Source organism: Hyperolius riggenbachi, chromosome 1 (assembly GCF_040937935.1).
Source record: "Hyperolius riggenbachi isolate aHypRig1 chromosome 1, aHypRig1.pri, whole genome shotgun sequence".
NCBI lineage: Eukaryota > Metazoa > Chordata > Amphibia > Anura > Hyperoliidae > Hyperolius > Hyperolius riggenbachi.
Genome location: NC_090646.1, coordinates 135,466,550 through 135,480,448, shown reverse-complemented (window position 1 = coordinate 135,480,448; position 13,899 = coordinate 135,466,550). Strand labels below are relative to the sequence as shown.

At 41.4% G+C, this 13,899-nt stretch overlaps 1 protein-coding gene and 1 long non-coding RNA gene across 2 annotated transcripts in view; one reads left to right on the top strand and one right to left on the bottom strand.

The window, feature by feature from the left end:
- Window positions 1-13,899, top strand: part of AASDH (aminoadipate-semialdehyde dehydrogenase) — a 161,200-nt gene that overhangs the window by 52,740 nt on the left and 94,561 nt on the right. The window lies entirely within an intron of this gene.
- LOC137566567 (uncharacterized) lies at window positions 1,070-6,662 on the bottom strand. Its single transcript, XR_011030971.1, has 2 exons — window positions 2,603-6,662; window positions 1,070-1,838 (listed from the first exon to the last, which is right to left on the bottom strand). It is a non-coding gene; the product is annotated as an uncharacterized lncRNA (long non-coding RNA).

Sequence of the window (13,899 nt, the reverse complement as noted above, 5' to 3'; positions counted from 1 at the left end):
GCGCAATACCGAGAGGCGCGCAGTGCACCCATGCATGCTTGGGAGCCCGCGACCCAGCTCGGTTCTGTGATCTTACGATGCAGACAGGGACACCCTGGAAGACAGCAGAACTGCAGCGCTGAACCAGGTAGACTTTTAGGGGCTGAAAGAGCTTTTACAGTTCGGATATTCTTTTAAAGGGCAACCGAGGTGAAAATAAACAATTGTATCTATCCTCCTTCCCCTAAAAATGACTTTTTAAGATATTTTATAGTTTTATTTTAGATTTAAATCTACTTTTGCTAGTTTTTACTATTTGTTTTTACTCAATTACACATTAATTGAAGTATGCCAGAGTAAAAACCTATGAACTATTGTCCTTTTTTTATCTCTTTCCTGCTCTCAGAATTTATTTTCTGCTAGGAAAGTGTTTTATAGTTGTAATTTCCTATCAGTGAGGGTCACCCTGTAGTCTGACTCAGACAGGAACTGTCACTTACGTACCTGATGTCTAACTCTTTCAGGCAGAGAAAGAAAAAAAGGAACACAGCATAGTTAATTGTGTGCTAGACACTGTACATACCCATGTCTATCATCTCATGTCACCTCAGGTATCCTTTAAAGACACACTACAGTCCTTGGTCTATAATGATATGGGTGGAGGTACCGGTATATGTTTCACACCACTAAAGGTGACCAATTGGCCGTGATGGAAAAATCAGATACATATATTAGAAAAGGATGTGTGCCAGGCAATTTGCATTGGATGGATGGATGGATGGATGGATGGATGGATGGATGGATGGATGGATGGATGGATGGATGGATGGATGGATGGATGGATGGATGGATGGATGGATGGATGGATGGATGTATATGTCAGCCGCCGTATGCCTCAATATTTAGGTGTGCTTTAAGATCTAGGCACTCACCAGAATTCCAGAAGCCTATCTCCAGGCAAAATCTAATATTGTTCATCAGACTGTATAATGTAAGTATATGGGAGCACATGACTGCGTGTTTTCACCGCTTCATGTTGTTTTTCCTTCACCATAATATTTCTGTGTTTATTATAGACCACAAAGAAACGTGAAAAGTAGATAACTTTATTTTTTGCATTGGACCATTACATAACAGACAAAACTGAAATAGAAATTACATGGTTAAAAGTTTTTAATATTTTTATGCTTTTAAAACATTTTTCAAACATCTGTTGCACAAAAAATAAATAAATTAGCATCAAGTAAACCTAAATTCTGGAGATCAGTGGGGCGGGCGACACGGAATACATACATGGTGGTGTTTACTTGCTAATTGTAAATCAATTATTTCAATCAATTAAACCATTGTAATAAAAAGTAAACAAAATCCACAACTTTCCATGGTAATAGTTATTTATACACAAGTTATTTTCTTTTTGTCCCTACACAAATGAAATAGTCCACAGCAAATGAAAGGAAACATTTGACAGTACTCCAATCCTTCCGATCCCCTTAATCCTCTATAGGGTCTGTTCTACAGCCTGTATGTACTGATAACCTAATGCTGGTAGGAGACACAATGGGAAATTGCTATTGTTGATTTCTGATTAACACATGGCAGAATAGATATTCTGCAGTGACTGTGCTTGAGCCCCCTGAACTCCCATTAGGGGCTCTCCTTCAGCTGCTAAGTAAGATTCTCATTGGTGCTTAGTAGAAACGATCATTTCTATTTGTGTTTTGAATAGTGGTTATTATTACTATACTGATCCCCTCCCTCTGCTTACACTGTGGATGTACTTAGAAAGTAGACTTTGATTCCACTTCTGGGAGGGCGGTGGTTTCACAGCTATGTCTTTGGCTATTGGGACTGACTTACTTAGGCCCGGTTCACATTAGCGGTGGCCGTCCGGAATCGCCGTGCCGGAGCCGGACTGCTTGCAGAACGGACGGAACGGACGCACGGCAATAGCAATGAAAGCCTATGCGTCCGTTCACATGCGTCCGTTCTGCCGGACCGGAGCCGGACCGGATCCGGACTCCGGCGTCCGTTCCAACATGCGCTATTTTTTGGTCCGGCTCCTCCGGCAGCCGTATCCGGGGCGGAGCCGGACTGCACCATCCGGCCAATGGAAACCAATGAGAACCGGAGAGCGCACAACACACTGGCTACAAAAACCGGACGTTCTACCCCACTTCCTATGCATTTTGGATGGGGACCACATGGGCCCAGCGTTCAGGTGGGGCAGCAGCGATTTCATGCTGGAGCTCTAGGCAGCAACATGTCTGATTAGTCTGATAACGAGGAGGCGAACAACAGAGAATTCCCAGGTATACGAGTAAAAAATGCCTGGATCCATGGTCCCAACTGCAGTCTCTGTATCCACGGATGGTCTCCACACGTCCACCTGTCTCCAACAATGACCCCAGACCCTTCTGCTGACCTCCCAGACCCCAGGTAATAACAGGTTGTTATCTCCTTAAGAAACCGGATCCGGACCGCAACCGTGTTCACACCGCACGGAAACCGGATGCAAACGGACCGGATCCGGATAGGAACCGTACGGATCAGGTCCGGTCCGGATACGGTGCGGTCCGGACATCCGGTGCGGTTTTGACAAAACCGCAAGTGTGAACGGGGCCTAAGGCTCTCAAGGTTGTCAAGACATTGGCCTCAATTCACTAAGATCATGCTGGAGATAATAAGGCAAGAGAAAACTTACCTCCACACAGTAAGAAAGTTATATTATCTCTTCATCCCTTATGTTACCTCCTCTGTAGTTATTTTCACACGCAGTTAATTAACAGCCTGTCTTTAACTCTGGAGTTATTTTAAGGATTGGAGAGTTAACTTAAAGACAGAAGAGTTAACTTTAGGTTTGCCAGAGGTAAAATGTTTCCTGAATACTACATGCCTTATCACCATGGTAACAACTCTAGAAACGTTATTAAAGACAAGAGATAAGCTTAGTGAATTGAGGTATTCATAAGTACCTCCTAAACCAATAAGAAATACCTTGTAGTGTACGCGTAACCTGGTCTGTAGATTATTCAGAGAGCAGTGGCCCCTAAGCTGATATATCCTAACTATACACCTTTCTGATGACTTGCAGTACTTCAAGAGTTAATCTGCTCGGTATTTACCAGATGGATATTTTTTAAAGCTACAGTACAGAATAAAGGATATGCTAATATCCGCTGTGGGCTACTTCTCCATAATTCTAATATTACAGAAGGACTCCAATCACTGGGCAGGAAGACAATCTCCATACACACATACAATGGTTCGCGGCCAGTCCCTTAATGCATCAGGGGTTGATCTCTGGCTGTGGGTATTGTTCTTTCCCTCTCTCCACCTGCTGTCATCCCTCCTCCTCTCCTTTCTATAGGAGGAAAACATCTCTAGCCTGTAGGCAAGTGATGTGTCTGTACACCCCTCGGCCTGAACCGTCACCCAGGAGATTGAGTCCTGATATTCATCACTTGTACCAGCGCCAAAGCTCGGGTACAAAATCAGATACTTACCCTAAGAGAGGGAAGCCTCAGAATCCTATTGAGGCTTCCCTCATTATTCCTTATGCTGGGTACATACGGTAAGATTTTTCATGCGATTTTGCAACCCGATTGTTTTTCTTGCACGATTCCGCGCTCGATTCTCTTATCTTCATTACTTTTTCTTATCTTTTTCCATTCACCGCTATGAGAAATTGAGCGCGGAAGCGATCGGGAGCAATATCGGACATGACGGATTTTATCTATTGGATTCAGCTATTGCACGGAAAATAGTACCGTGTGCATTAGACATTGGTCGCCCGTTGCTGAGCGAGCCCCCCAGAAGATTAGCAACAGTGCATTGTTGCTAATCCCATTAGGGCTGCACAGCTTCCTCTTCCTGCATGGAAATAGCTGACTGAGTTTGCCCGCACATGCGCATAGGATCCTGAAGCTTCCCCTTTCTAAACAGTAAGTAGGAGATTTTGAACCCGAGCTTCAGTGCGCAGGTTCGCTTTAAGGCTGAGCACAGGATATTAAAGCAGCAGAAAGGGGGCACATGGTGATTCTCCCTAACATAATTCATTTTCCTCAGCATTTTCTGCTGAATTATCCTAATGAAATACAGGCTTTGTGAATAGTGTTGCTTGTGTGTACCACCACCACCACTACTAGAGACATGTGATCTATTGATAGATTCTGATTTGCCTGTCATGATCCTGTGGTAAGGCAGGAAGTGATTACAGCAAATCAGAGCCTTACAAATGTATCAGCTGACAAAAGGCGATCACATGCTTTGCATTGAGTTTTGTTAATAGTATATAGTATATTGCTAATGAATGAAAATTGCATGCAGCGCTCCTACAGGTGGTGAGGGATATTGCATTTAAGGAGAAACAATATAAAATACATTTCGTAGGGCCAAGATAGTTTTATACAGATTTCATATTCAACAATATACATATACACTTCAAAATATTAAGTTCTCACTCAGTCATAAATATACCTGTACAAGAATATATGGCAGTGCTGCCTAGTTTTTGCATAACAAGGGCAAGTTTTTTGTAATAACTCTGTTTCAAGAATAAATATAATTCTAACAAAATAATAACATTCCATCTAATATTCAATCTGATGATGATGATGATGACGACTGAACTGTTTGGAGGTCACCAATGTGAATCAGAGCAGGCTGTACACAGTCTTACTTCAGGCACAATTAGATATCATAATGTTAAATTATAAAAAAAATTATGCCATATAAATGACCTGACTATCCCCATCAACCAATTTAAAGACTGACTTGTTCAGGTAAAAAAAATAAATAAATAAATGTGTGTACCAGCCTTAAAGCCTGGTGCACACATTCCATTTTGATTGGCCAATTTTACCAATTCCATGTAGCGCGAGGACACATTTTAAAGAGGAACTGTAACAAAGGATTGAGCGTTATCCCAATCAGTAGCTGAAACCCCCTTTCCCATGAGAAATCTTTACCTTTTCTCGAATAGATCATCAGGGATATGTGTGTGGCTGATATTGTGGCGAAATCCCTCCCACAGTGTGATGTCAGGACTATGGTCCTGACAATTTGCTGTCTGTGAACCTCATTGGATTGTGGGAAATAACGGCTGTTTCCAACTACCTAGCATACAGTATCTTCCTCTGTGCAATGTTCGTTTACTGAGAGTTCTATGCAAAGACACCACCTAATAAGACTAAAGATGTTAATCAGGGAGAGAAAAGCTTTTAAAATGGGCAAACACTGACTTCATCTCACTAATATCATAAATGCGGAAGTTTGGATGCTTGTTACTCAATTACGCAACAATGGCTGAACGGATTTGAATGAAATTTGGCACACACATAGCACGTTACCTGGAATAACAACATATAGGATACTTTTTATCCCCATAACCAAAAAGTGGGTGGAGACAAATACACATTTCACTGGGAAAAGTCTTACACTGTTAATGGTGGGGTTCTCAAACTTTGCACAGTTGGTCACTGCGTGACTGGGATTAATATTCAGAAAAGTGGGTGGAGCATACAAAAGCCAATCAAAATTCACTTATTGATTTTCAAGGGGAATATTTAATTGCTGCCATTCTTGCACTGTTAATGGCACAAGCTTCAAACCTGGTACAATTGGTCATTGGGTGACTGGGGTTCAAATTCAGAAAAGGGGTGGAGCCACAAACAGCCTATCAGATTTGTTTTATTTCAATGCAAATTATTGATGCCAAAGACCGCAAAGCACACAAACTTGTTCATTGAGTGATTGTGTGTTAGGGTTAGAAAAAGTGGGTGGAACCAACACCAGCCAAATACATACCTGGGCAATGCCGGGCCATCAGCTAGTAATCAAAAAAATAAAAAATAAAAAAAAAAAAAATAGGCAATTTTATAAATTATTTTCACTACAGTTCCTCTTTAAATACTATGAATAGATTGTATAGATAAGCTCTCATGCTACAATAATTAGCCAATGAAAAGTGGATGCTTGTACCAGGTTTTGCTGAATGGCAGTTTAATCTTGTTTCTGCCAGACATGCACAAAGTGGACCTGGTTCAACCAGTTAGCATACTGATTGCGATGATGGGCAATGAAATGTCCTAATATGCTCATTAAGGGGCCCATACACTCAGCCGATTTTCTGGCCGACCGATCGATCTTGATCGATCGTTTGCAAATCGGTTGGCCAATCGACCGATCGATGGCCGATTTCGATCGATTTCCATCGAACTGGCAGGGTGGAAAATTTAGGTCGATCTGATGAGATTGCTTATTAGTTTGCATTGGCCTTAATGGAAATCTGATGGCAAAAAAATGCCATCAGATCGAATTTCAATAGATTTCAAACTGAAATCTATTGGAGTTCTATCCTGGTAAAAAATGTTCTAAAAACGCATCAGATAGATCATCAGATGCATTTCTTATCTATCTGCTGCCAATCTGACGAGTGTATGGGCACCTAAGTCCTACCCAGGAGGCAGAAACTAGAAATAGCAAATCACAGCTTCTATCAGCTGATCAGTTTATCAGCAGCTGTGTTAATTATTCAGTGATTTGCTATCCTAGCTTTCTTATCCTGGAGGAAGCTAATAAGCACACTTTCTTGCTCATCATACCTGCTTATGTTTGGTTGTTTTGGAGGACTTTGATGCCCTCAAGCCCCATACACACACTCAATAGCGGTTTTCAAAGCCCCCTCTACACGGGGAGATGTGGAGGCGATCCGGCGGCTCGATTAGCCGCCGGATCGCCTCTTCCGCATCCCCGCGCATCCTCGCTCGCGCGTGCGTCTGATTCGATTCCTCGCTCGTCCCCGCAGGCGCTGCTTATCTTCTGCTCGATTCCTTGCAATTGTCCCCTCGCGGGGAACGCGCAGGGAATCGGCGGTAGCAAGATCTGACCTGTCGGATCTTATCAATCGAGCCGCATTAGCGGCTCGATTGATAAGTCACATTACCTCCACATCTTCCCGTGTAGACGGGGCTTTAGGCTCTCACAGCTTTTCTTGTGAAACACCTAAAACAAAATCTGCTATTGTTGAAGCAGCTGATAGGATGTCAATTCAACATTTGGATTGACTTCTTATCAGTCTTATCAGCTGCTTGAACAATAGCAAGAGATTTTTTTAGGTGTTTCACAAGAAAAGCTGTGAGAGCCTAAAAGACTGCTGCTAAGTGTGTGTATGGGGCTTCAGACTAGACATGGTCAGTGACCTGCAAGGCTTGCCTGCAGACTGTATGCCGCTTGGAAGTGGACCAATCAAGACCAGGGTGAAGTGCATTGGATCAGCCCAATTCAAACTGCATAGGAATTTTCAAATAATTTTGACTTGCTTTCATCTTATTGACCATCTCTAAAATGAATATGAGAACATATCATCTGCAAGCAGCATTTTCATCATCAGAGCCTAATTCATATTGATTATGTTCAGATGGGTATCTACTGCTTGTTAACAAACTTAAGGCAAGCCTGACTCTTCCAAAGCTAGTTACAGATTAGTAAGAAATCATAACATTCACATTTGCCAAACCCTGTTGTTGCTTCAAAAAAGAAGAAATCTTGTGCATGTGCCACCATCTGGATTTTGATGTGTGGGCAAAGCAGGCACCCAACAAAAAAGTACTCAATAAGCACTGGTTGAGAGACATCTCTGGAATACTGGTAATTTTGGCATCAGCTTATTACAGCAGCAACGGTTGTGGAATGGCTGCCCACTACACACACTCCACCCCCTTCCCTCCTCAGCTGTATATCCGGCTGGCAGTCTGACAAGGCCATTCAAGACAAAGCCTAGGAGAGCATGTTTACAGATGCAGCATACCTCTTCATTAGCTACTGTGGACCTGCCTCAAAGGCTTTACATCTGTAACCATAGCGTAAAGTATTCTGCTGCTGTGAATGCACCGTGAGTTTTTTGGCAGATAGATGGCTCGATAGATCATTTCAAGTTGTTCTTCTGATCAATTTTTTCATAGAAGTGAATGTAAATCGATTAAAAAATCGATCATCCAGTAAATCTGCAGAAAAAAACTCATTGTGTATTCCCAGCGTGAGACAATCTGACGGCTGCCACTAGTAAGCAGGGATGATGGTGATAAAGTATATGTGCTTCTTTATAGAGCTTTACCAAAGTGGTGGACTCACTTTACCTTCACACACTTTCAGAACTATAAAACACCGTCAAGTAAAGTGACTGTTAAGTTATTTCAGACTTTGATCCTCAAATAAGAACTATCGTTTCCTTTCCACTATAGAAAGTACATCATTATCTCCAGTCTTGTGTAGTTTTGATTTGTTCACTTCAGTTACAATGCTGTGCCATTTAAAGGGACTCCGAGCACCTCTCATGGGCATGACTTTAAGCCAGACGACTTCCAACAAAGTCATGCTATGACCCCTCTGGAGGAGCCTCTTGCAATGGCCATGCGTGTCACTTCCTCTTCCTGCTTCATTCAGTGATGCACTTCTCTAACAGAGAAGACAGGGGTGACCCGGAAATTATAACAGAGCCAAGATGGCAGCCACGATTTTTAAATTGAAATCGACCGAAAATTATTTGGTGTAGAATGGCGTGATTCAGGCATCAAATGAAAGAAGAGAGCACAAGCTACAGAAATATATGCATCTCTAAGTACTTTGCAGTACTGGTCGGCGTCTTAAAGGCATGCCCATGAGAGGTGCTTGAAGTCCCTTTAATTTTGAGAACTTGTTGCCTCCTTTTCTCGCTATCCAGGGAGAATCATACACTAATGAAAAGAGGAATGGCTAATCCTGCTCATCAAGTTACTGTAAGCATTCTCGCTGCTCAGAGGGTATCAAAGTAATGTATCTTATCAAAAACATCTGAAAGAACTGTTTGAAATGTCCTTTCATATTACATCCCGTGCAGTGCAAGGGACAAAATAATCGCAATGAAATTTTATTCCAATGTTGCTTCCACAATGATGTGTTTGTGGTGCAGCGACTAACAAGCAGCATGCTCTGTTTTCTGGCAACGCACGTGGTGATGGTTGCAGTACCAACCTATGAACCATATGCATCGCTCTGGCACCATGCACTGCGACTTCATCTCCATTACGTTGTGATCCTGTTTTTTCAAGATGCGCAATGCTATAGGCATAGTATGTAAAGTACCCTTATACAAAGAAACCAATTGAGTGCCTTATATCGCGTTTGGGGGTTGAACATAAAAGGATCTCGGCAAAAACCAATCACTTCAGATAAACCAATAAAAGGCCCAGTATTATACAAAAGTATCAAAGTGAATTGTGTAGTGTGCTGGGCAAAAAAGTAGCAACACGGGTAAAGATATACAAAAAAATGATTCTTCAAGTTACACCCATTTGGAAGCATCTAGTGATCCCAGCACAGAAACATTTTATTCTGTTATTTTGTTATGAATTTACTAGTGATAATCGCAACCTGCTAAGCGTTTACGCACTTTTTTTGCGTAGCATTTCGCAGTTGAGCCATACATAATTAATATTTGGAAATTCAATTGATTTTGTGTAATCCATTTGTAATTTGTGCTGACAGTTGTTAATAGAAAAGCGTATATTTAGGGGAATAGTGGGAACGAGTAAAAAGGAGCTTGTAGTTAAAAAGGCAAACGGAAAAATGATTATTAAACTCAGAAAAATTACAAATAAATTTTTTTTTCGTTTCATATTTAAAATCAATTTTTTCAAATACTACAAGGTCTTTTTGGAAAATTATTTTTAACTGCTAAAGTCAGCATCAAATTAAGCAAAACTTACACGAAAATGCGAAATTACGGTTCCTGATTACGGTTATAAAAGAAATTATGCTTTTTCCCAAAATATCACATTATGATTTTGCATTGTAATTGCAAATTAAGATAACGATTATGCGAAATTGGTGCTCATGACTAGTATTTACAATGTACAATACACTTTTACATACCCCAGTTACATACAGAACGCTAAACCAATATACCATCTATATTTACTTCTAGTGAAAGACATTTACGATAATTACCATTATTCATTATTCACAGTGTCCAGTGCATCCAGTACATCAACAACGCAACTCATCAGACATCGGAAACTGTTTCTGCTTTCCAATGGTCCACGAGGATCATAACACTCATAGCAGTATTCAACCTTATACCTGAACCAGTCTTCACAAATCTAAATACAGGTTATGCAGTCTTCTAGATACTGAGCCATTTTATGACACCAGTCAAAAAAAGTAAATTGGTCCCACTGTAGGAAGGGAACTGCAGAGCCCTGCCCACTCTTCATGTGATATGACTGCTACCTCTGCACTGCTGCAGAGGATGGAGGGTGACATCAGAGGGGGATGGACCTGTACTTGCAGAGACAAAGGGGCCCAATGGAGGTTATTATTATTTTTTTTAAACTGATGTCTTGACAGTTTTTTTCGTTTTAGACACGTCATAAACCATGCACACCATATGGCTTATTTAGTTGCTGGGTGCTTAGACAAATGTTTAATGTCCCGACCCCACCGCAATCAATAATCCAATTAACTGAATGTCGGCACACCAATCTTATGCAAAACTATAGTGCTTTGACTATGCATTAAATTGTTTTGCAAAGGATTGGTGAGCTGAAACTCTTGCATTCTACTTATGTTTGCATAATAACTAATTCAACCCAAAGTTCTAAACATTTGAACCCCTTGCTTATCAGCAGTCTCTGGCCCCTTAAGGACCAGAGACCGCTGGTACCAGAAAACGGCGCTTACCGAAGAAACGGTAAAGGAAGGAAAAATCTACGCCCTGTCAGAGCCATGCAGCCACCTGCAGGACGTAGATTTCTATCAACGTGGTCTGGAAGCGGTTAAGGCCCCTACACATGCCTGACTAAAGTCAGGCGAAGCGGCCAATAACATCCACCTCAACTGATAATCGAGGTGTGATTTGCCCGGGCAGATAAACTCCCCTCCAGGAACGTCCAACTTCTTTGTTCGCGCTGCTACCCTGCCCGACGCGTGTCGTCACACTTGCCGCTCCGACAGTCCTCCCTCTCCCTGCATAGCAGTACAGCGCGTCTTCAACTACACAGCTCACACGCATCTGTACAGCTGCGCCCAGCGATGCCCCCTAGGGGATCGAGTTCTGATCCCCAACGGGTGACCTCAGTAGTGGCGTGTGACAGTCCATTGATTTCCTGCAACAGATTGGCTACGGTCTTTGTACAGACAGGATGTCATTATCACCAATCCTATCACCTTTTATAAATTTATAGGATTATAAAGTAAAAAAAAATCCTGGCTAATGCTGTAGCTGTAACTCGTAAGCCGCAAATTATTTTCCGAGCATCTTACAGTATCACTGTTACATGACAGCTTGTGAGTTACACAACTGCAGCTTTCAGTAGGTGGATATTCAAAATAAAAAAAAAGCCAAACAAAGGGTAGTACAGTAGTAGATTTACAAAAAAAATGCATTTCCCAAAAATGCACTTCCAAAAAATGCACACAAAAAAAGTTTTATAATGCAGAAATGCTAAAATGAATACGAATTTTTTTTTTTTGCATGTGTTTTTCACTAGGACAAATGTGAGCCTTCCCGTAAGGTATGCCGGGCTTAAAGCAAAGGTGAAGTGTAAAAAAAAATTGAGATGGAAATAACTGTATATATTTTATAGTGGAAGTGTTAAACTGGCTACGTTTTATGTGCAGAAGGGGGGGGGGGGGGGCGTTAAGGTATTCTGTCACACTTGCTATAGGACTAGAGGTATTCTATGGGGGAAGGGGGTAGAGTTTGAAGCATGCTATGCTGGGCAGCTTACTAAAACTTTTCCGTAGACATTTGATTTTGGTATTAACTATATATTATCCTAGGTATTGGATACTTTTAAGCAAGTAAATGCAAGTCATGAGTATTTTGTGTCATAAAATTAACAGAAGCTGCAATTTCTAAATTTCAAAATCTGTAAAAGCATCCTAGAAACTACAGGTGCCAATAAAACAAAGTGGAGAAGCTCTGGCTATTTCTACATTGGGACTGTTCATGTCTTCAAGCATCCCGACACTATGACGATAGCCCTGCTATGTGACTGCTTCTAACAGCCAGCCTGATGGTGTACCTATTACATAGCCGCCTGGAGATTTTGGCGCAGGACACAGCCGATAAACGGCTCACCCAGCTCCTGCACAAGTCCTGGAGGCATTAAAGAGAATCAGTATTGTTAAAATCACACAAAAGCAAACATACCAGTGCGTTAGGGGACATCTCCTGGTACCCTCTGTCACAATTTCGCCGCTCCCCGCCGCATTAAAAGTGGTTAAAAACAGTTTTAAAAAGTTTGTTTATAAACAAACAAAATGGCCACCAAAACAGGAAGTAGGTTGATGTACTGTATGTCCACACATAGAAAATACATCCATACACAAGCAGGCTGTATTCATCCTTCCTTTTTAATCTCAAGAGATCATTTGTGTGTTTATTTCCCCCTGCAGCTATCTTCCACTGAAGTGTCAGGCTGTTTCTTCCTGCAGAGTGCAGACAGCTCTGCCTGTATGTAATTCCTCAGTATGTGAAAGCCCAGCCAGCTCAGAGGATGATTTATCCAGCTTGTAAAAGATAATAGAGCAGAGAGAAGCTGCCATAATCTAAACAACACACAGGCAGTGTGCAGAGAGGGGCCAGGAGGGGGGGAGATGCTTTACAGAACCACAACACTGAAGAACTTGGCAGCCTTCCAGACACAGGCCGACAAGTCTGACAAGAGAGAGATACGTCGATTTATTACAGAGATGGTGATAGTAGAACATGCTGTAGTAAGCCAGAGCACATTAGAATAGATTTTGGAACTTGTAAGATGGAAGAAAACCGGATGAAATTTTTGTCACGGAATCTCTTTAATGACTATTCCCCCTCCAGGCCGCCATGGATAGAGGTGAAAAGACTGTTGCTGGCAGCTGAATTACAGTGTTTTTGCAGTGATTTGAGCTCCATCTTCTGACGGCCCCCAAATTACTCACTGAGCGCTGCTATAGCCGTAATTCCTATTATGGCCTATGGTGGTGCCGGCTGCACCCAAATCTCCTGCGCTGTTTTTACGTCTGAAGGCACACCTGTATAATAAGCAGCCTTTCACACACATATATGCAAAATATCTTACTGGAATAAGCTTTTATGGGACTACTGACACTTTTCTATGAGAGAGCAGGTCATTTTTTACATCTTTATATAGTCAGCATTCAAAAGAAAAGTATATTAAAAATACTGTTAGTATATGCAGATCATAATATGACCGATTCCTTATTCACATAGCTGTATCTCTCATTTCCAATTACTGCACAGGACCTCCGGAAAATACAATTACTATCTGGACACATAGGAACTTTCTGAATATGCAGTTAATTTCCCAGCACAGCTCTCACTGTTTGAATGAATGCTACGCACACTTACAAGATGACACTCCGCCGAGGCAGCAGTTCAGGACCATCTCAGGTGAGAATCTAGCATGTGTACAGGTGTCCCCAAAGGCTGCATATAAAGATTGCTGGAACTTTAACAGCAGCATTGTCTGAGCCTACTGTTCCCCTCCTCACCCCACCTGCTCTTGAGAGCTTCAGCCTCATAACAACATATTCTAAAAACTCCTGTATCTAAGCAACTGTTGAGTGCTTTGCCATTGGATTTACAACCTTTAAAGAGACACTGAAGCGAAAAAAAAAAATATATGATATAATGAATTGGTTGTGTACTATGAATAATTACTAGAAGATTAGCAGCAAAGAAAATATTCTCATATTTTTATTTTCAGGTATATAGTGTTTTTTCTAACATTGCATCATTCTATAATATGTGCAGATTACACAACACTCAGCATTCAAAATGAGTCTTTCAGAGCAGTCTGTGAAGTAATGAACTCTCCTCTAGCAGAGGAAAAGTAAACAGTTAAATTACAGTTGAGATAATAAAAGTCAGATAAC